The sequence below is a fragment of the Tachypleus tridentatus genome, chromosome 3 (assembly GCF_004210375.1).
Source record: "Tachypleus tridentatus isolate NWPU-2018 chromosome 3, ASM421037v1, whole genome shotgun sequence".
Lineage (NCBI taxonomy): Eukaryota > Metazoa > Arthropoda > Merostomata > Xiphosura > Limulidae > Tachypleus > Tachypleus tridentatus.
This window is the reverse complement of record NC_134827.1, coordinates 103,042,205-103,063,480: the sequence shown is the minus strand read 5'-3', so window position 1 is coordinate 103,063,480 and position 21,276 is coordinate 103,042,205. Positions and strand designations below refer to the sequence as shown.

General features: G+C 31.8%; 2 pseudogenes across 2 annotated transcripts in view; one reads left to right on the top strand and one right to left on the bottom strand.

Moving 5' to 3' along the window:
- LOC143245936 (transient receptor potential cation channel subfamily M member-like 2) overlaps positions 1 to 1,327 on the top strand; it is a 52,459-nt pseudogene extending 51,132 nt beyond the window's left edge. Inside the window, exon 30 of the transcript XR_013025707.1 lies at positions 153 to 1,327. The product of XR_013025707.1 is annotated as a transient receptor potential cation channel subfamily M member-like 2 (transcript). The remainder of the gene's footprint in view (positions 1 to 152) is intronic.
- Positions 1,328 to 3,116: 1,789 nt separating this feature from the next.
- Positions 3,117 to 21,276, bottom strand: part of LOC143245935 (ecotropic viral integration site 5 ortholog-like) — an 18,853-nt pseudogene continuing 693 nt past the window's right edge. The window contains exons 2-16 of the transcript XR_013025706.1: positions 21,199 to 21,273; positions 15,778 to 15,903; positions 14,872 to 15,015; positions 14,400 to 14,489; positions 13,428 to 13,525; positions 13,262 to 13,322; positions 12,527 to 12,580; positions 11,885 to 12,052; positions 9,402 to 9,548; positions 9,147 to 9,296; positions 8,590 to 8,751; positions 6,380 to 6,527; positions 5,242 to 5,338; positions 4,223 to 4,318; positions 3,117 to 3,557 (exon numbers count right to left, since the gene is read on the bottom strand). The product of XR_013025706.1 is annotated as an ecotropic viral integration site 5 ortholog-like (transcript). The remainder of the gene's footprint in view (positions 3,558 to 4,222; positions 4,319 to 5,241; positions 5,339 to 6,379; positions 6,528 to 8,589; positions 8,752 to 9,146; positions 9,297 to 9,401; positions 9,549 to 11,884; positions 12,053 to 12,526; positions 12,581 to 13,261; positions 13,323 to 13,427; positions 13,526 to 14,399; positions 14,490 to 14,871; positions 15,016 to 15,777; positions 15,904 to 21,198; positions 21,274 to 21,276) is intronic.

Genomic DNA, 21,276 nt, shown 5'->3' with positions numbered 1-21,276 from the left:
GTTGTATATATATACATTTCCTTAAGTGTATAGCTTGATTTAACATGTCGATGGCCTGTTCTTAACAATATACCCCTGTTTATGTAGGTCGTATATTCTTGTCTGTTTGATAACTTGTGGAGCTTCTCTGTAAAGTTTCTTTGTTCTTACAGTCAAGCTTGAGCTGGAGAATTGTCACAGATGATGTTTTTATTAAAGTTCCTGCTGGACAGGCAGCACTACTCCAGGAGATCACTCAGCGACTCCAGCCGACACTTCTGTGAACCTTAACTAGAACAAACTTGTACCTTACCTTTAGATCAACCTCAATTCATGTTAGCAATTGGTTGACCATGACCTTAGCTAGACCAATCTGATCCTTTATACACTCATATTAAATATAGTACATGTTTAAAGAAGTAGCCCTCACTAACTGTGATATTTTACATTGTGTACCCCATGTGTTACTGTAAATTATTAATAACTAACTTGTTTTGTTACAATGAAGTTATTCCTGTATGTGAAGGGAAGTGAAAAAAGGCATTCTATGTAGTAATATGTTAAATAACTTGTACAGTTAAAAGTAATTTATTTTAACTCTAGAAACACATAAAAAACACAAAGTAGTTCAATGAACGGTTCTTTACTGTAGGTGAGTGAAAGTAAACAACAGATGGATGGATATATGGGGTGTGTATTTGTCCACAATATTTAATCATCAGTCACGCTAAGTTGCTGGTATCTGCTTTGTTGTATTTAGAAGAAAGTTTTACATATTATAGTGGCTGTTCTCCATCTTATTTTATTGTAACGATGTAGTTAGTTGTGTGTGTTAGCACTGTGTGTACTTCTAAATTAATTAGTTTACCCCCCTTGTTTCTCAAGCTATAGCCAGAATTTTCTTTTACTTACTTACTACAAAGATACATTCTAGATTTATTAATATAAAATAGAATAAATGGGTATTTTTATATTCAGCACCGTGGTTGTTGAACTTAGAGTTCTGGATTAGACATTATAATTGATCAAATAAAGTTAAATTTTTGCCAACAACTGTAAAATGAGGGACCAAATAATTATAAGTAAAGTTCACAATATTGAACTGGGCAATAGTTTTGCCTTTATTCTCAGATAATTAAAATTCTATTCCCAAAGTAAATTTCATCTGTGATATTTTGGTAATCATGTTTGTGTGTTTATTAAATATTCATAAATATTCTTATAACAATTAACTGTGTCTCAGCTATCATTTTATGGAGAACTTTCCCTGACGTTCAAGTGTCAGAAGGCTGGGGCTGGTTCGTTTCTTCAAATTTGAACACCATATTCCATTGAATATATTCCAATGAGTAAGAAAATTGTTAGATTTATAACTGATATGAGTATAATGTTCTAAGAAGTACATTTGCGAGGTGTGGGGTTAATATAATTATGAGAAACAGCTGATGGTTACAACTATAATTCATCCTATCCTCACCATTTGTTACGTGAGCCTTATGCTGTGTTGTGACTTAAACCACTCTTTCAAAATCTTTGTAAAACAGCTGTGAAAGTGTATTCTAAATAAAAATACTTTAAAAGGACCAGGCCTTATTATTAAAATAATTAAAAATATTACTTGCTGGATGAAGTGACCACTTCTCATATTCCAAGATAGCAGTAATTAAACAATTTATACTCTTTTTTTCTACTTTAAAAATATAACATTCTACTTATTTACTATGAATATTATTTTCACTAAAGCTGGCATATTACTCTCTGTAAACATTTAAAACAGTGGAGAGGATTGGACAGGGTCTGAAGATTCCAGCCTTTACTCTGGAAGAACTTGTTTACTTTCCATTTTAATATAAAAATATAATCAGGGTGGGTGTGGTCTACTTGGGAAGTAGAGTTGAAGAAACATATATACCTGTTAGCGGCAGTATTGACACAACACTTGCTTCAAATATCACACACAATTATAAACTGAAAGTGGACAGGGCTTAGCTTAAATCATATTAATATCTACGAAAGATAAAAAACCACGAGCTCTATCTTATTTAAAATTATTTTTACACTTCCAAGGATTGAATAAATATGAAAATATCCACACCCAACAATCTCCTCTCTCAACACTCTTGAATATTTTAAAACTTCCTTCCAAGAAATATAATAACTTCCCATATTAACAAACTACGTGACGAGATTTAGTTATATATACAATGTACTAGTTAGTGTCATTCTCCTACATAATTTCTTCAATCACTCTGGATAGTTTGCCCTCAGAGAATTGTTACCAGTTAAGTTAAGTTAAACATTGGTCACTACTAGAGGGCATTGTTCTCTCCATAAAGTTGAAACAATTATGTCATTTTGATAATCTTTGTAGCTACAAATACGGTAACTGTTGAGTCAAGGATAGAATAAACATCCAACATATTTGTAAATAAATTCTTAAGCAATAGGTAGGACTACTTACCAAGAATCAACTCAGGCTTTCCAAGATACAATCATGAAATACAAATAATACACCCTTTACAATGTAACAATTTCAGACTTTTAAGTCATTGAGATATAAAAGCCTTAAACAACTTGAAACAGTATAATTATCTAATTTCAACATCAAAAACTGGAATCATAACACGTTTATTATCGTTCGATACTCCTATTGTTTGTAGTAAATATTCTCAGTTTTGAAAGTTTTTTGTCACTTCTATTTTCATCAAACCCAACACACACCATCTTTAACTATGACAGAGTAATAAGACTTCAAGCTCTGAAGATCTATTATGAAATTGTCAAATATTAGAATTTTGATATCATAACTTCCAACTTTTGTGATCTCATTACAACATAGTCTTAATGAGAAAAACAAAACTTTTATGTTTACCGCATAGTTTGTGATATATAGTGATGGTAAGTTTATCAAATATAAAGATAAATAACATTTACTAAAACTTTAAGCTTATAACGTGGAAACTACCTGCAATTATAAAACCACAAAATCAAAGTTGGCACAGAGAAGGGCCAGTAGAGAAACCTACTAGAATTGGTACCGAAACCAATTAAATGTTACTTCAACTTGAAGAAAATATTCTGATATTCCATTATAAAACTAATCCATATATGAAGTAAGAACTTGGTAAACAAAGAAAGATAATACAAATGACTAAATTTATTGCTATTCTCTAATTTTTTGTCTTTTTTCATTATAAAAACAAAGGTCTTTAATTTTCTGTGTTATTAATTCACATTTTTGAATAACAGTTTTGTCACACAAGATAGGTCGTCTTCCTACAAGTGTCTCGCATGGGAAGCCTAAACTGACTAAAACAGCATTAAGTTTTCCTATTCTTGAGCAAATCTTGGTTGAACAGTTGAGGCTGCTTCCTTCCCAGTTCCAGCAGTCGCTCATTCACTCTGCTATTTTTGGTGTAGTTACTTCTACTACTAGTCAACCCTAAGAGACTATTAATATGGCCGAGAGACCCTTCTGACATCATGCTAGTTTTTCTGTTGTTGTTGTTGTGTTGATGCAAGTTAAGAAGAGCCACTGTAGCTGTTAGTCTTCTGTTTTGGGTTTCGTGTTGCATCACCTAAAACAACGAAACACCGTTGAGTCATGAGCAATTTAATCAAAGTACATTTTACTATAAAAATTTTGTTGAAATGAAATAATGTCAGGCAACAGAACCCATCTCACCGTCCTTTCTACCATCTTAAAACGTTTGAACTAGTCAGAATGAAAGAAAAATGAAGCACCTATGATCGTTGTGTCTTTCACAGAGCAAGAAGAAATGTCTCATGACAAGAAAGGATTGAACTTATCGACAGCATTCATTGACAAGATTTACCGTACGAGTAAAATAAACATCGACAGTTTTAAGTGCTTGGAATTTTCATTTTATAGTTTGGACAAATAAACAGATTATTACAAATGAGAACTCTTAACTGACAATATTAAGACTTGAATTCTTAAGTTTCCAAAATTGCAGCATTTTTTTCATTTCTAATCAAACTTAACACTAATCTTTAGAACACTGTGGATAATTGATTAAAATACATCTCTAGAATATTAAAATGTCGTAAACTGGTTACAATGGATAAATCTACCAAGTTAAAGCTTCATGAGACTTCATACTGGGCTCAATTCCAAGACAGCTTATTATGTATTCAAACATATTTCCATTTACAAAACTTTCACGAAGTTACAATGCTTTTCTACAAGTTGTACAATTACACTATATTTACAAGTGGTAACCTCAGCTTGTAGCTCAGCTAGTCGATCATGTAGACCTTTGAGTTCATCGTTTTCTGTCCCTGATGATAACTGTCCAGCTGTAAGTATCTCCTGATTCTGAAAGGTCAACAAGGGTTATTTCAATTCCACATGGCAACACAATTATATCCTAGAACTCGATCGTAAGAATGTGTTCTAGTTGTTGTAAGTAAGCAAGATGTTTATTTTTTGTTGCCTAAGATTAATATTATCAGTTCTTAAGATGTTAAAAAAAACTATGTTTATACTGGATTAGTTAATAGTTATTTTTAATATCAAAATGATAAAAGATCACAAGTTTATTTAGATGTTGTTGTTTTTTTTAATAGGTCCTCAAGGTATGGTAAAAAGTTAAAATTTGTTGGTTTTTGATAGCTAATAGAAAGAACTGAAATGGGTTTCAATTGTATATTAGATGCAACAAGTTCATACCATAGATTATCTCAGCAGTTAAATATAATAATAAGGGCAGATGAAATACTGAAGAAATACAAAATATCTGTTGTGGAGTTGTGGCCATTTTTTGTATTTTTTTTTAAATTAAGTTGTAACTCCTAGTTCAGAAGAAAGAAACACAGACTCAATAGTTATTAACCACTGAGCAGTGCAATAGGAAGCTATCTAAATATTTATGAATAATCAGGCTTAACAGAAAGATCGAATGTATTTTTACTTGAATTATATAAGTTCTTCACAAATATAGTAAATATCGTAGAACCGAACTTTAAATACTTTGCATATACCAGGTAGTTATAAGGTACTTTAAAGTTACAACTTACCACTACTAATAAAAATCTCTGGACATTATATTTTGGAAATATTTTTATATCTTTTAAAGACTATTCCTTCAAATTAAGTCTATTTACAAAATATGCAAAAACATGAAACAAAACAATCGGTAACTCTTACCAAGTTAAAATTGCATGATATATCATACTTGGATAAATTCCAAGTCAGTAAGATAATGTAACCTAAGAAAGGGTATTTGAAACATGCTCTACCTTTATCTCTAAAAAAGGAAACCTTCTGCTTCAGTTCTGTGATGATGTGGGCTTGCTCAACCTTTCCAATCCTAGACATCACTTGCTGTTCCTTTATCTAAAGAACGGAGGTACAAATGTAGTGAATTTACCTATATAACACTAGCAAAATCCTTAAAGTTACAAGAAATATCTTACTCAAAAGGAAAGTATGCTAAAATTTATTAAAGATGAAATTTTTACGTAGCATACGACATTAATATTTGTAAATTAAAACTGATAAAATAATTAAATCAGTAGTTGGAAAACCTTTATTAGTCTGGTACTAAATAAAGGAAAGTAATAAATGAATTAATCTGTCCAGAATCACACATTTATCTGACACTTCAGCCAAATATGTTACAAATCAAGAAGTCTGTCCAAGTGTTCATGTGTCTCCTGTTAGGAAAACTCAATTATATGTTTTTAAATAATGGGAGACCAAGTATGACGTCAAATTTTATTTCATAAACACTATTCTACACTAAACTGTTAGGAAGTTATCACATTATCACACATATTTCAAAATGTGGCAGGACTAAATAACACGATACAAGTTTACTATATGTTATCGTTTAATGGCTCCTGGCATGCCTGAAATGCTCAACAATTACTTTTTCTGGTGAGTAGTAAAAAATTCCTTAGAGCTTTGATTCTCAGTGAAATGAAGAGTGCAACACAATTAACTTTTTTTTAAATTACATGAAATAATTTAAATTGATAGATTAATTTAAACTTTTCCCACAATTGAAGATAGGTATTTTTGCTTGGGTTACACAAGTCCACTGGTTTTATTAAGATTGTTGTTTTAAACAAGTATGGCAATACCGATTATAATAAGAAACACTTCATTGTTTCAAAGATTATTGAAATTAATCTTTCAATTGGTGGAATTAATTGATGAAATATAATACAACAGCCAGAAAGAATCTTGGCAGTGAATGGATAAGGTTAAACAATAAACTTTGTGTTACTCATAACAAGCTATTCTTTAATGGACAAAAATTATAAAAGATGGTAGATGTTTTAATTGAGGTAATCTTAAACAATGTATATATCTAAAAATGCAATATTCTTTAGGTCTATTGTTGCTCTACATAAAGTTGATGTCCTCACAAACCTGTGAAATTAAATCCAAGTTTCTATACTGTTCATCTCTCAGTTGGCCTTGTAGTTCACTATTGTTTTCTAAAGCAGTGTCATATTTTTCCTGCAATTTCTGCATTTCATCTGCTTGCCTTCGGGAGTTGGTTCAAGCTCATTTGGTTCTGTGCTCAAGAAGATAAGACAGTTAAATTCCTTGTAGATAAAAGATTTTGATAAGAAATTTTACACAGCATCTAAGTAATGAGCAAGCAGTCTTCTTTTACACAAGCAAAGTAAAGTTATTCCCTTTCTATCTCTTAACTCTCTGATTACATGCTTGATCCAAGAGACCAATCCCAACCATTTCATGCTTGTTATACTTTTCATATCATAATACAACACATACATCTTAACAAGTTTTGCAGATTATCAGTAAACATTACAAGGCTTTTGTACACAATTTTTTGGTGAGTTTAAGATTTGTTCATACCTTTTTACTTTTGAATGTTCATTATCCAACATGCAAAGTAATTTGATTTGAAGATTAAAAGTACTTTTACTCATCATAAAAATGTCACATTTCACATATAAAGTCTTTATAACTTCTAGATAGTTATCAAACAGATGGGTTTGGTCGATTTGACCAACCTTGTAACCAGAATAAAAAACAATTTGGAAAGATATAAATTACGCTTTTTTGGTTCTAGAATTACTGTAAAGTATAAACAAAACACAAATGTTTAGTCTAAATAACTTAAATCTTGTAACATAAGGCACATGCCTGTCTGATTTGGTGAATGTGCATTATGTTAATGTACAACAATGTTTAGGGACAGTAAAGGACCTGTAAGACTATCTTGGCTGTCCCATCCTCCAAGCCAAACTGGTTTTAATTATAATAAATCCAAGATATTGCATGCAAGTTATCATAATTTGTATTGTAAGTATAATCTGGATGGGAATAATATTAACTCAATGATGTCGAGAAAACTCACTTGTAGAGAAATATATATGTAAAAATGGCTCGTTTGGGTTGAGAAAACATTTTCCAGTCAGTTACCTCTTTCTTTCTTTGTGAACCTGACAATGACTGATGAAAGTCGAAACGTTGTTCCCTCCTCTACGTAAAATATTTTCTCAATCCAAACGAGCCGTTTTTACATATATAATAATCTTAACTGTTTTATGAAATAAAGGGTCTTGGTGTAGTAGTTGATCAGTATCTAAAGCCATCCACACAATAAGTTGTTGGTAGTATTAGGGGAAATAGGACTTTAGGTTTTATCTACAGAAATATTGAATATAAGTAAAGAGGTTATAAGTTCATTGTATAGGTCACAGGTTTGGCTACATTTGGAGTACTGTGTTCAGTCTTAGTGTCCTTACGTTAGGAAAAACATTAAACTGTTAAAAAGGATTAACGAAATTGTGTTTGGGATGGAAAGATTATTGTCGTAGGAAATGCTGAAATCTCTCAAATTGTATTTTCTTGAAAAAAAGAGAGTTGGGGTGAATCTGACTGAGGTTTAAAATTTTGAAGGGAATTGATAATTGTGATCAATCATCTTTTTTCACACTCCACAGTGAGAATAATAGAACTAGAGGACACAAGTATAAATTTTGGCATGGTATGAATAATTTTCTGCTAATACAGTTTTACTTTTGTAACAGAGTGGTCGGCCTCTGAGGTGGGTTGCCATCATATGTTAGAGGCAGTAAATTTAAATGGTTTTAAAAAAGAGCTTGATAACTGTATAAATAATAACAGGTTTAAAGTTTTTTAAAAGTGAATTTAGTTTAGAGCATGGAACACCTAAGGAGGGACCCCAACAGGTTTCATGTTGTCTCAAAACGTGATGTTAAAATTCATATTTAGGATTTTCTTTTTTTAATATTTAACTTTTCATTCAGAAATTAACTAAAACATAATACTAATATTTGAAAGTATAATCTACAACCTCCTACCAAACATATTAACATACATTTATGAAATAGTTCAGTAACATTTTGAGAGTAAGTATGACAAACCCATTTTCCCCCGACGTTAATATGAACTAACAAAAACAATTTTTTAAAATCATGTGATGTAAGGATGATTCATATTATTTCTGCATTCCTTATAATTCAATCACAAATCTAACATTAATAAGACGACAGTGGTAATGTGATTAACTAAAATGTTTGAACACTGAAATTAACTTGAAGTAAAATTTTCTTTTGTGAGGTATTTTTAATTTTTAACACCTGAGTTTCTAATTCCATGACTTTCTGCCTCAGTTCTTTCAGTTCTACTGTAGCATCTGCTTCACGAAACTTTACTGTCATCAGATCTTCCTGTAACTGATACAGAACAGTTTTCTCTGTTTTTTCAGTTGGTGATGAACAGCTCGTGTCAGCTAAATGCTTCTGAAAAATTTAATACATTTTTTAAAAGATCTTTATCTCCACTGTTATATTATACATAATATTATCTGTATAAGCTTGAAAAGAAACGTTTAAAACAAGTATAATTAACATATACATTACTACTGAAACTTATTCCTTGTATACAAATAACGTTTTCAAAAAGATAAGTTACAATTAACAGTGCATTCTAACCAAACAACTGGTGCTATGGTTGTTTGTCACATAAAATAATGATTGCATCTCATCATTTCAAGTTTAATTAAAAGTTTGTCATTTATTTCATTGTACACTATCTCACAGCTTTTAAAATAACTTAATAAAACGGAAGGATAATGACATATAGAAAACATACTAAAGTATTTCAGTATCATGCCATATTACACACAATTTCTTACCTCCCACATTGCCTGGAGATCAACCACTTTCTGTCGTAACTCCTTCATAAACAGATTAAGTTCAGCTTCCCGAAGCTTACTGGCTATTAACTCTTCCTGGAGGCTTGCCATGGAATTATCAGGCACTGTTTCTCTCAGCTCTTTGTTGGCCTTATTTTAAAGTAAACAACAAGTAACTAAATCTATCATACAGTAATTTTACAAATAGAGAACTCTATAAACATCTAACTATCATGATATTTAAAAATATCTTACCTCTTCTAGTTCATGGATCTTCTGTTTCAACTGTTGTATAACATTTTCCTTCTCTGCTTCTTTCACTTTTACATCCATCAACTCCTCCTGAATTGCTTTAATGATGTCTTCTGCATATGCATCTAGTGAAGGAGACTGAGACCAAATCTATGAAGAAGATATATCAAGAATAAATTTCATAATAGTGTAATACATACAGAATTTCATAAGACAAAATAAACCCTCTTTCTACATGTCACATGTCCAAGGCCATGTCATTGCATTTGTTGACTTGTGTTCAAAATGTTATTTAACTACTATTTTATGAACTTGTGTAAATAAGTCTGAAATAAAACTGTAGATTATTTTAATATTTTAGTAAGTCACGTGATGTGTTTAATACAGCACTGTTCAAAAGTAGATGTTTGTAATGTCAAAATACTAAGTCTGTAGTTTTGTATAAATTAGTAACTCAGATTACTAATATTGATAAGCTGGAATTAAAATAAGAACCACATCTTTATTTTGCTGATATATGGCTTATGTACTGAATCAAACGTGATGTCCTCATTCATCTCTTTCCATTTTTGAAAACCATCCCTTATACACTCTTACTTCAATACATGACAGGTGAATAACCAATCAACAGCTCGGAATGTTCCAAGAGGGGTTTTCTCAGCCATTTTAATCTGTAAAAAGGTTACCACGTTCTTTCGATCCAAGATTTAAAGGAGGTGGGTTGTATCTTTATTCTGCTCGAAGTTTCACATTTTTTTAAAATCCAAATACACCTTAGTTACTAAGCTTAGTAAATTAGAGGAATTCTATGGTATCAATGTAGTTATCTATGACTTTTTTGGTTATTTAACTCCTAATTTCTAATTTTCTTAGATGAGACTAGCAAATTGGAAATTAAGACTAAAACACTGTGTATCCCCACAACAATGGGGGCCCAACTTCTGCAGTCACCTCCAAAACCTAGGCTACATTTTATAATTCAGCATTATAGCTTGGACCCTTTTTTTTTTTTTTTTAAATATGCAGTGTATTTGATTTCATGTTAATGTGTTTTGGATTATTGCTTCAAAAATTTTATGGTTGTAATATATCTATAAAACTTGTTTGGTATCCTCCACATGCAAAATTTTAAAAGGCTTAGCAATTTATGTCTAGCAGCAACTGAGTACAAAGGTTAAAGCAAGAAGAGATAATTGTTTGTTTTACATCTCAACTTATTGTTCTATATTTTAAGAAAAATAAGTTTAATAACTTCTTTCCAAATAGTAATAACCTACATACATAATATATATAAAAATTGAAATGTGACTGTATATTACAAAATGCTATTCCACTAACACACAGTCAAGACAAGGAAGACTAAAGGTCAGTTTTATATTACTGGATATGTAACATGAATGAGCATGCACAGAGTCAATGCAAGTTATGTAATGTTTGCTAGGCATGACTGGAAAGTCAATATAATAAAAAATAATAAATATATGTGTAAATATATAGTGTTATGAAACTTATGCTACTTTTTTATTTTTATTTGTGTGTTATAATATGTAGTCATTCTAGGATGAAGAAAGCATAATTTATATTTATTTCCTAATTTTCTTAGAGTGGATACAAGGCCAAGTGATAGAACACACATAGTTAGAGTAGAGAAAATAAAATATATAGTCTTATTATGCAAATAACGATATTTTTGGAACAAATAATAGTGTTTTTTTAATCATAACATGAAATCGATTTGCACTGAAACTAGTATTGACAGAGTATTTTTACAAACAAATATCTGGTAAAAATATTTCATTAAAAACATGAATTTTGTGTACAAAATACTTGCAATCTTTACTAAAAATTTACCAAATTTTGTGAAGATACACATGCTGTATCCAAAATTATAGTGCAAATACTTAATGTGTGCAAATGTGTAGACAAACTTGTGTATATTATAGCGAAAGAGTTAGTTAGTTTACCTTCTCTAGCCACAATAAGCATGTACAGTTTTCTAGGCCTCTCACACAAAAACATAAACCAAGAAACATTTTACCCTTGATTTCAAAAAATCCAGAGTGCCAGTAGAACTAAACTGGTAGAGACCCAAAAAGAAAATATTAGAAAATTTAAAACGATAAAAATACTCAACCATAGACAAAACAGTAATACTCCTAGAAAAACCAATTTTTATTCTTATAAATAGTTTTCACTGGTTGCATAACAATGATTACTTTGAGTAAAAAAAGTTTCCTTGTTGCATTATTATACATTAATTTTTACACAATACATTATCGAACGTGTAGAGCAGTGACTGATTTACGAAATGTTTTCAGGGTTTTAAAATATTACATATTTGTGATAGTTATTTTGTGTATAAGGTAAACATCAAAGCCTCAAACTATTTCTTACAAAAATTTGAGCTTTTTTTTTTTAATAGAATTAACTAATCATTCAAGACAAACTTGACTATCAGGTTATGAAAACTGAGACATTCGCTCTACCTTGTGCATTTCTTGCAGTTCTCCGTAAGCTCGCTCCAGCTGCTGCTTTATGGTATTTTCTTTATCCCGCAAAGCAACGAGTTCCCTCTTGATAACAAAATTATCTTCTGCTTCCTGGGCTCGACTAACTTGTCCCTCTATAAGCCTACTTGCTAGGGAAGCACTTTCCTTGTTTAATGAAGCGAAATTTAATAAATACTTTTCACAAAGCAATTATTACTCACAATAAATGTAACAAAAATATTCAATGTTTAATAAAGAAACTGACATTTTCCATGATTAAATTGAACATTAACCATTGTAAACATTTCTATCTTTGGATATACTTAACAAAAATAATAAAAACAGTCATTATATTCTAGTGTAAATACACATTTATTTTATAAATTACGTTAAAAATAAATAAACTTTTGTTCGTTCATCTTGTACTAAACACCAGTTTGAAGAAAGTACAAAATGGATGGTATTTTCCCTAAAACATAAATGATGGCATTCTTTACATATTACTATAGCCGTAGCATAGTGTTAAGATGGTAGTTTGTAAATAAAATACAACATTACTGTTTAAACATGCTTAAAATAACGTTTTCAAACTAAATCGCACTTACAAGATCACACAAAGCACTGGACAAAACTAATTACCTGTTCTAAGTTTTCAATTCTTTGTCTAAGAATCCTATTTTCTGTCCTCAGCCTCTGTAACAAGTTTACACTGCAAGCATTAGGTACATTAGTTGACTGAACTTTTCTACTGTATTTCATTTCTTTCAGAAACATAAAAAATAAACTACAAAAATATCAAAAAATGATCAAATAGAATGATATTGAAATTACATTAAACCTACTTAACAACCTTTTTAACATGTTTAAAACTATGAGCTGCCCCCCTATTCAACATTTTATTGTACCCATTTTACAGGTAAATGATTATACTAAATTACTTTAAACCGTAAAAACCTACTAAAGACCTGTGTAGGAGCTGTGATTTTGGAATGTGCAGCTTTTTACTTTCTCTTCAATTACTTGTTTGATAAGTAACGACTATAATTACTACAAGAATCTTAACTGAATCAACCCCCCTTAAAATTATCATTTAGCTGTTCCCTGGATATAATTATATACTGTAATCTACAAATATATTTAAAACTTAGAACTTGTCAACAAAACAGGTATCAATTGAAAGCAACTCGATGTTTGTTATTTTAAAACAGTTTGCAAGAGAATCCACCTCTACAGTGAGTTATATAGTCATCACACAGATTGCATGTGTCTTTTGAACATGCTGAAATTAAATCATTAATATATATAGCAAGATTTTTCTTCCCTTTCATTGACTTGTTATAAACGCAACGTTACACGTAACAGTTGATATCTTACCCTCATTTCTATCATTTCTTCTTGTTCTCTAGTCTTTAAAGTTGAATATTCTTTCTCTAATCTGAGGGGAAAAAAACCACAAAAACCATTCAGTTTTGTATTATCACATAACTATATTTATTCAGTAGTGTTATGTCCAAATAGAAAATATTCATGTTAATGTCACCTTTTCATTTTCTTCGTGTTGTACTTGACTTGTAAAGCCATGTTAATAAGATAATCTGGATCTGTCTCACACTTAGATGGCATTTCTTTCTGAAAATACTACAAATAAATATTGAAATTAGTCTTCTATCAAAGAATTAACACAACTGCAAATAGACTACAATAACTATTATTACGAAATACGACAACAAAAAATTCCAATTGCATATTCCTGTTTAATTGACGACGAGAAACCCACTTGAAATAAAAATGTATCTCGGAACAGCTGGTAAGGGTATTAAACACTTTTACTGATATGTAGAGAACAACGGTCACATTCAAACACTCTTTCTTAACCTGAAGATGACATAGGAAGGAAGTGTTAATTCCTGATTAATTCTCACAGAAAGGTTTTGTAGTAAAGAGAACAAGCATAAGAAAGCAAAATATAAATCACCAAGTTTTCAATTTTCTTATCTGGAAAACAGTTTGTTAAATCCATATAAAAACACCTACTAAAAATGATATAAAGAAACCAGACCTTCATTCAACAGTTGTAACTGAGTTAATACATAAAATGTACATTTATTTTCTTCACTATTCAATTAAAAGCAGTAATTGTGAAACTTCTATTTTAAAATAACCCTTAAAAACAAATGTTCATAACTAAAAGAAAAATGTTTAGTTCAAGTTCTATCCAAATATGGTATAATTTAGATTAAAAAACCAGAAAATCCTTAAGGACCTCCACTGTCAACAATCTGAGGAGTAAGTGTCAAAAATGTATTAAAGCAAGAAACTTTTTATTTAGTTGAAATTCTATCCAACTAATTGAGCCTAAGGACCAGAAAAAATAGCAAAAAATTAGCCATTTACCTACCAAACGAAACAAAGAAAAGTAATTCTAGGAAACCCTCAGTATCAATAATGTGAACGATAAACATTTGTTACGTGCTAAAACTCTCTCAGACTCTAGCGAAAAACTGAAACTTACTTTCAACATTCCTTCCATGTCCAATTGTAGAATGTCTTCCTTACAAAACTGGAGAATTGCTACTGCTATTCTAAAAATTATCTCTATCCCCTATTAAAAATAAATTATAAAGACAGTCTTAGGGTTTTTGAAAACTTTTCTAAGAATTATGTTCAGAATTAAATAACAAGTTATTTAATCATAATCTTCCACTATTCATTTTGTAAAGTGAAAACAATTAATTCAAGGAACTTAAGATAAAAACTATTGTAAAAGGGAACTCAAACATTAACTAACTCAAACTAATGAAATGTTTCAGTCAAAATCATTGCAAAAATAAGCTGTTAACTGTAAAACATGATAGTCATGTTACTGTAAAAAACAAAACGTCATTCAATCAGTAATGTTAAGATACGTATCCAGTGACAAATGACATTTTACTGCTAAGGTAAATAGCAAAAATAAACCTAACAATTAAACAAAACAAACTCACCTCAGACAACAGAAGGTCCATTACTCGACAAGCCAGTTGGAAGGGTAAAGAAGACGTAAACAGAGTCAAGAACCATGAAGAGGCATACATTGATGTCTGGAAACTTTGGGACTGAAGATGAATATAAAGTTCTGGGAGAATCTCCTGTATGTTAAATCAAATTTTCTTGACATGTGGAATATTTAAAACCATATTCCTCTTATTTACTACTGCAGTTCCAAATTCTAGAGTTGATAAAGTTGAGAGCTTGTAAAGCTAAAATCTGAAATTCAATCTCTTCGACAGGCACAGCAAATAAAGCCCATCAAGTAGTTTTATGTAAACAAACATCAACGCAATTTTCACTATTCTGAAAACAAGTATTTTGTATTTACAATTTCTAAAACATAAGTTTTTAATTTAATATAAAACAGAATAACAATTTAAGTTTTACTACTGACGTTGTACAAAGTTAAAATATTGTTTTTTACAAAATCTACATTTATTTTACTTGTTCCTAAACGATATACAGTAACCACAAACGCACATACACAAACTAAGTACGTATCTAGCAATTTCAGTTATTTTTTCCCTACGCTCCAAGATGAACCTGATATTCTCAGGTGCCAGGCAAATGCTTTACAAACTAAGATTGAGAGTTGATTAATTTGCTAAAAATTGCTAGTAATGCACTTTTTAATAACTCAAAACTAGTAAGTTATCCTATCACAATCAAAACATATCCTTAAGCCTTATTTCACAGTCACAAAATGGCTACTTTCAGTTTTTCTACAGTTATGCAACTGTTGTTCAGTTTTCTCAAGCAAGATTTTAACCCAATACAGCTCACACCACTGAAGGAGCTAAAGGTAAATACTCATGATATTTGTTTAATACCATAAACTACTATACATACAATCGCATTACCTGGACTATACATTCCAACTGATACATGCATAGGCCTAGTTCTGCCATGCATGGTTTGTACATTTCTCTCAACTTGTAATCTTCCATAAGCCTCACCAGGACAGAGAAAGCTTCTTCTTCTGGCATCTGGAAATAACAAGTACTTAAGTTGTGGATTTCGTCCACCTGTTACTTAAGTTGTGGATTTCGTCCACCTGTTACTTAAGTTGTGGATTTCGTCCACCTGTTACATCAAATTCTAACACTTCATAATTTTTTTCTGTTTAATACTTTATTATTGGACAGTCTTAGAGTCAAGACAAAGGTATTTATGATCTATTGTCTATACAATTAGTGCGAGATTAAATTATTATTAAACTGGTTTTGCTTCTGTCTAATACTCACAAAAACATGAACGATAAAAGCTTTGTCCACACTCATATTTTTAGTGATAAAGTTTAACTACTCTGTATTCTTTAAAGTGAAAAGATTAGTTTGAAAAGAAAGTAAAGCATATTTGGAACACAATGCAGTCGTTCTTATTAACCAAAAACTGAACATGATAGTATTTCAGTTACAAACTCTCTTTGTTAACCTGAAGATGACCTAAGAAGGTCAAAACGTTGTTCTCTACTGTATTTGAATAAAAGTTTTAATACCCACACCAGCCATCTTGAGATACATTTTTACTTAAAGTGGGTTTCTCGTCATCATGATACAATTTTACTGTGCCCGATTTTTTTCACAGTTTGCCGTAAATAAACTAAACTACAGTAGCCCTAATCACACATACTAGGAATATGATGCACAAGTTCATTCATTTAAATTTATTTTACTTAACTGGTAACTGGTTGAAGGAACTAAGTTTTAACAATGATTTTTAAATCACACTTTTTGTGGTAATTATTCTATTGCTTATTGTGGAAACTCAGGTCTTGGGTCACTACTAAACAAAATTAATATAGTTGAAATGAGACCTGCTTCATTATTCAGACCAGTGAACTTAATAAACATTTCTTCTCACACGTACACCTCTATATTAACTGAATTTAAGGAAGGCCACATACGTTCTCATAAGCAACAAGCTGAGTGGTGCAAAATACTGGTGAATTAAATTATGGCAGAATTTCCTGAAAGGTTGGGCATCCCTCCAGAGAGGTGGGGACAAGTATTAAAGTGAGCACTTTAGTGATCAGATTAGAGTCAACAGTGATTTAATACATTTTTAATTAACAAGAATTGAAAGTAATTACCACAACATATAGCACTGATGTATATCTGTGTACTAAATTTCATCATGTAACCCACTCTTTCATTCATTTAAAAAATAAAGAGGGGACAAGTAACCTTATTTATTAAAGGGTAGCATTGATGATAAAAGTTTGGAAAATGCTACTTCAGGAGATAAACATACTTCACGAGCCCCCGATACTTTCCGAAACTAGAAAAATATTGAATACAAGTCTAAAAAGGTTATAATTTCATTGTGTAGGGTAGTGGTTAGGCCACATTTGGAGTACATTATTGTGTTCAGACTTGGGCTCCTTGTTTGAAAGAGTTAGTAAAATTATACCTCAATGAAGGGATTGTCACATGAGGAGAGAGTAAGAACATTGTTTTCTCTTGAAGAGTTAGCTGGGATTTGATTGAAATGTTTAAGAATGTGAAGGGAATTTGATGCATCAAGATTGTTTTGTACTTAACAGCAAGAATTATATAACTAGGTGACACAAACCATAGATTTAAACAAAGTAGAAGCCGTCTTCAGCTAAGACAATTACATCATTCAAATTGTGTGGTTTGACCTATGAATGGGTCGCTTTTGGATGTTGTGGAGACAGTAAATTTGATTGAGCTTAAAAGAAAGCTTGATAGATACATGAATATTAAGGGTTGGCTTTAATTTTTTTTTTAAACAGTTTTAGTTTGGCTTACAGGCTGGGACAACCGAGAAAGATCAATAGATCCCTTGTTGTTCTCAGACATTGTTATTATTTCAACTACAACACCAAAATCAAAACACCTTTTTCTGTTGCTATTACTTGGAATAATGTGAAGTGTTCCAGAGATAAAGTTCTTCTTGACAGAATTCTAGGTGGAATTAGCTTCTCCTGGAGGTAACAAACTTGTAGACCAATCACAGAACTTGACAGCAACATATAGTGCAGTTTTAGTTCTGAGACATTTCTTTTACCATCTTCTGGTACTGATTTCCACAAGTTGTCATAATACAAATCTATACTGACTGTTAATGCATATTGGCTCTTTCATCAAACCAGACTAAATATTTACTTAATTCTTCTAGTGCTGTAAAGCCCTTCCAGCACCATAATGTTATAGTCAATTCCACTATTCATTGCTAACAAAATTGGTGGTGGGTGGTGATTATAAGATGCCTTCCCTCTTGTCTTTTTACGGCTAACTTAAGGATGCCTAGCTCAGATGACCTTTGTGTAGTTTTGGGCAAAATTCGAAACAAACCAAACCTCTTGCATCCAAAATGTTTTAGGTTCCAGACACGGCAACACAAGCTCTGATCAACTGTGTTAATGATTACATTCTAGACTTGAATCCTGCAGGGTGCGACATCATCTGATGTTAGCTCATCACAAGCAGACTCTGTCTGAGAAAAATGTCATGGAAGAAGACCATGATGATAGAGTGACCCACACTTGAAGTTCACAATCCTCCATTGTTGCAGCTTAGCACTGACACCCTATAAAATTGTCTGAAGCTTTCTTAATGTCATCAAAATATCTCTCAAATGCAAAAACAAATAAACGTATTTATATTTGCAAACGACACAAAGGTGTACATGCTAACCAGGCAACCAAACCCAAAGGAAGCAAACACGTTGTGACTTACTCAGGTACATATATAAGAACTTTGTTAGATACCAAAAACCTACAGTATGACCGAACAAAAATGTACATAAAAGGTATTACAAACGGTTATAATATAAATTAAACAAATGTTATATTTGAACGATACTTAAATGTACTTATTCTCTTCATCCTTTCATATATGTGTTTTATTCAACAGTTGGTTTAGCTAACTGTCAAGCTGCAACCAACAACCAACCAGGTAAAAATTCAAATTAAATTAAACTTACGCTAAAACAGATTTTATTATTTAAAAACAAAAAGGGATTCGATGCTTAGTTTCTCTTTAACAAGCTGAATAAAACCACAACATGTTTATCTACTGCCCGGCTTCCAAGACCAGACTCAATATACCACGAGTTCCCCACTATGACAGTTTAACATCCTTGTTATGAAGTACAACGGAACTAAAATTTGCTTTAAATTTTATCTTAAAAATGTCTCCTAGTTTAAGATAATTTTGTCTGATACACTGCTAGCCAAAATCTTACCGCCGATGAACATAAAGAAAAAATATGCATTTTGCGTTATCAGACTCAACCACTTATTTGAGTAGAGCTTCGAAAGATGAAAATAAGAAAAGGGAAAATAAAAATAAACTTTATTAGCATTTAATAATGAACATGTTAACACTATAAAATTAGCCTAAATACTAGCTGGTTAAAAGTTTAAGACCATACCAAAAAGAAGTCCTAAACATGGTAGGAAATGCCCAACAAGAGGTCTCAGTAGTGAGTTGCGGCCATCATTGTGAATAATTTCAAAAATTCTTTTGGCATGGTCGATATAAGCGTTTGTAGAAGGCTGACTGGAATGTTATTCCAAGTTGTAAAGATGGCTTCACGAAGATCATGCACTGTTTGGATTTGACGTCCATGTCTATAGACTTCCCTTGCCATCCACCCCCAAACATTGTTAATGGGATTCAGTTCGAGTGAACACGCTGTATGGTCTAAAAGAATCACATTATTCGCCATGAAAAAGTCCTTTGTCCTGCAGGCATTTTGGATTGCTGCGTTGTCCTGCTGAAAGATCCAGTCATTTTCACACAAGCGAGGGTCTTCAGTCAATAACGATGCTCTACTCCAACATGCCAATGTAGCCAGCTGCTGTTTGACACCCTTGTATAACCTGAAATTCCATTGTTCCATGAAAGGAGAAAGCACCTCAGATCATGATGGAACCTCCTTCACTGTGTCGTGTAGAAAATGTCTCAGGTGGGATATCCTTATCATGCCAGTAACATTGGAAGCCATCTGGATCATTCAGGTTAATTTTTTTCTCTTCATAGAACAAAACCTTCGTCCACTATTTTACATCCCATGTTTGGTGCTTCTCAGCAAAGTTTAACCGAGCTGTTTCATGTGTACGGAAGGAGGCGTGGCCTTTGCAGACTTTCGGTTTTTAAAGCTTTTCTCTCGTAGATGCCGTCTTATTGTTCTTGAGCTGCATTCTGCATCCGTAAGGGCTTTAATTTAGTTCGGCGATCGGCTGGTGTCTTGCCGGATAACCCGTCGAATCCTCCTACTCGACGCCGGTGAAATTTTCTTTGGTCGACCACTTGAAATTCTTGTTCCGTATCCCTCAGAGTCTTTTAAGAAATTTCCAACAGCAGTTTTACTTCACCCAATCTCACCAGTGATGGCATGTTGAGAGTGACCTTGCTTTTGCAGCTCAACAATTCTGCCACGTTCAAACTCTGTCAACCTTTTAGCCTTTGCCATGTTTTTACCTAATGTAACACAGGAGATGTCCGTTGGAGATGTTGACAACGCTAATGCTTGAACACAAATGACTAAATTTCGTTACGTGTTTACCGATTAACGCTTCGTTTCAGTATGGTTTTAAACTTTTGACCATCTAGTATTTAGACTAATTTCATAGTGTTCACATTTTCCCTATTAAATGCTAAAAAACGTTTTTTATTTTTATCTTTCAAAGCTCTGCTCAAATAAGTGGTTGAGTCTAACAACGCAAAATGCATATTTTTTTCTTTATGTTCATTAGCCTTAAGATTTTGGCCAGCAGTGTATGTATATTTTTCAGACAGAATAGCAAACTCAACTTGGAAACGGTCAACGTCAGTTTTATGTAAAAGTGAGAAACTAACACCAAACTACTTTACTCAGTTTTATGTAAAAGTGAGAGAAAACTAACACCAAACTACTTTACTCGCAAGCAAGAACGTGGCAGAATAAATACGGTACTTTTGACAACATAAACAAAACGGACATCTGAAACAATCAACTAAATATATACTGTTTAAGACTCATTACGTGGGTATGTACATATATCCAGAATTATACAGTTCAATGTTGTCTAACGAAGAATCTGGTAAGAGGGCCTAAAGCTCGTGAATGTTCATGTGCAAGTAACTGCTATAAATTCTATAAGTTTAAATACATTGTTAGATTGTTCTTTTAACTGTGAATTTAATACATTTAATTTGTATTTTCTACAAAACTGCCTGTACAACAATCAAATGATTACAACATATCATTAATCATATTGTATAACAATCTCGATTCTATTGTTTTATACCAATATCAAATGTACTCACCTGTAACAGTAATAACCCAACAATGAAGGCACTTCCTTGACAATAACCTACTTCCCTGTCATGGAGAGAATAAGCCTT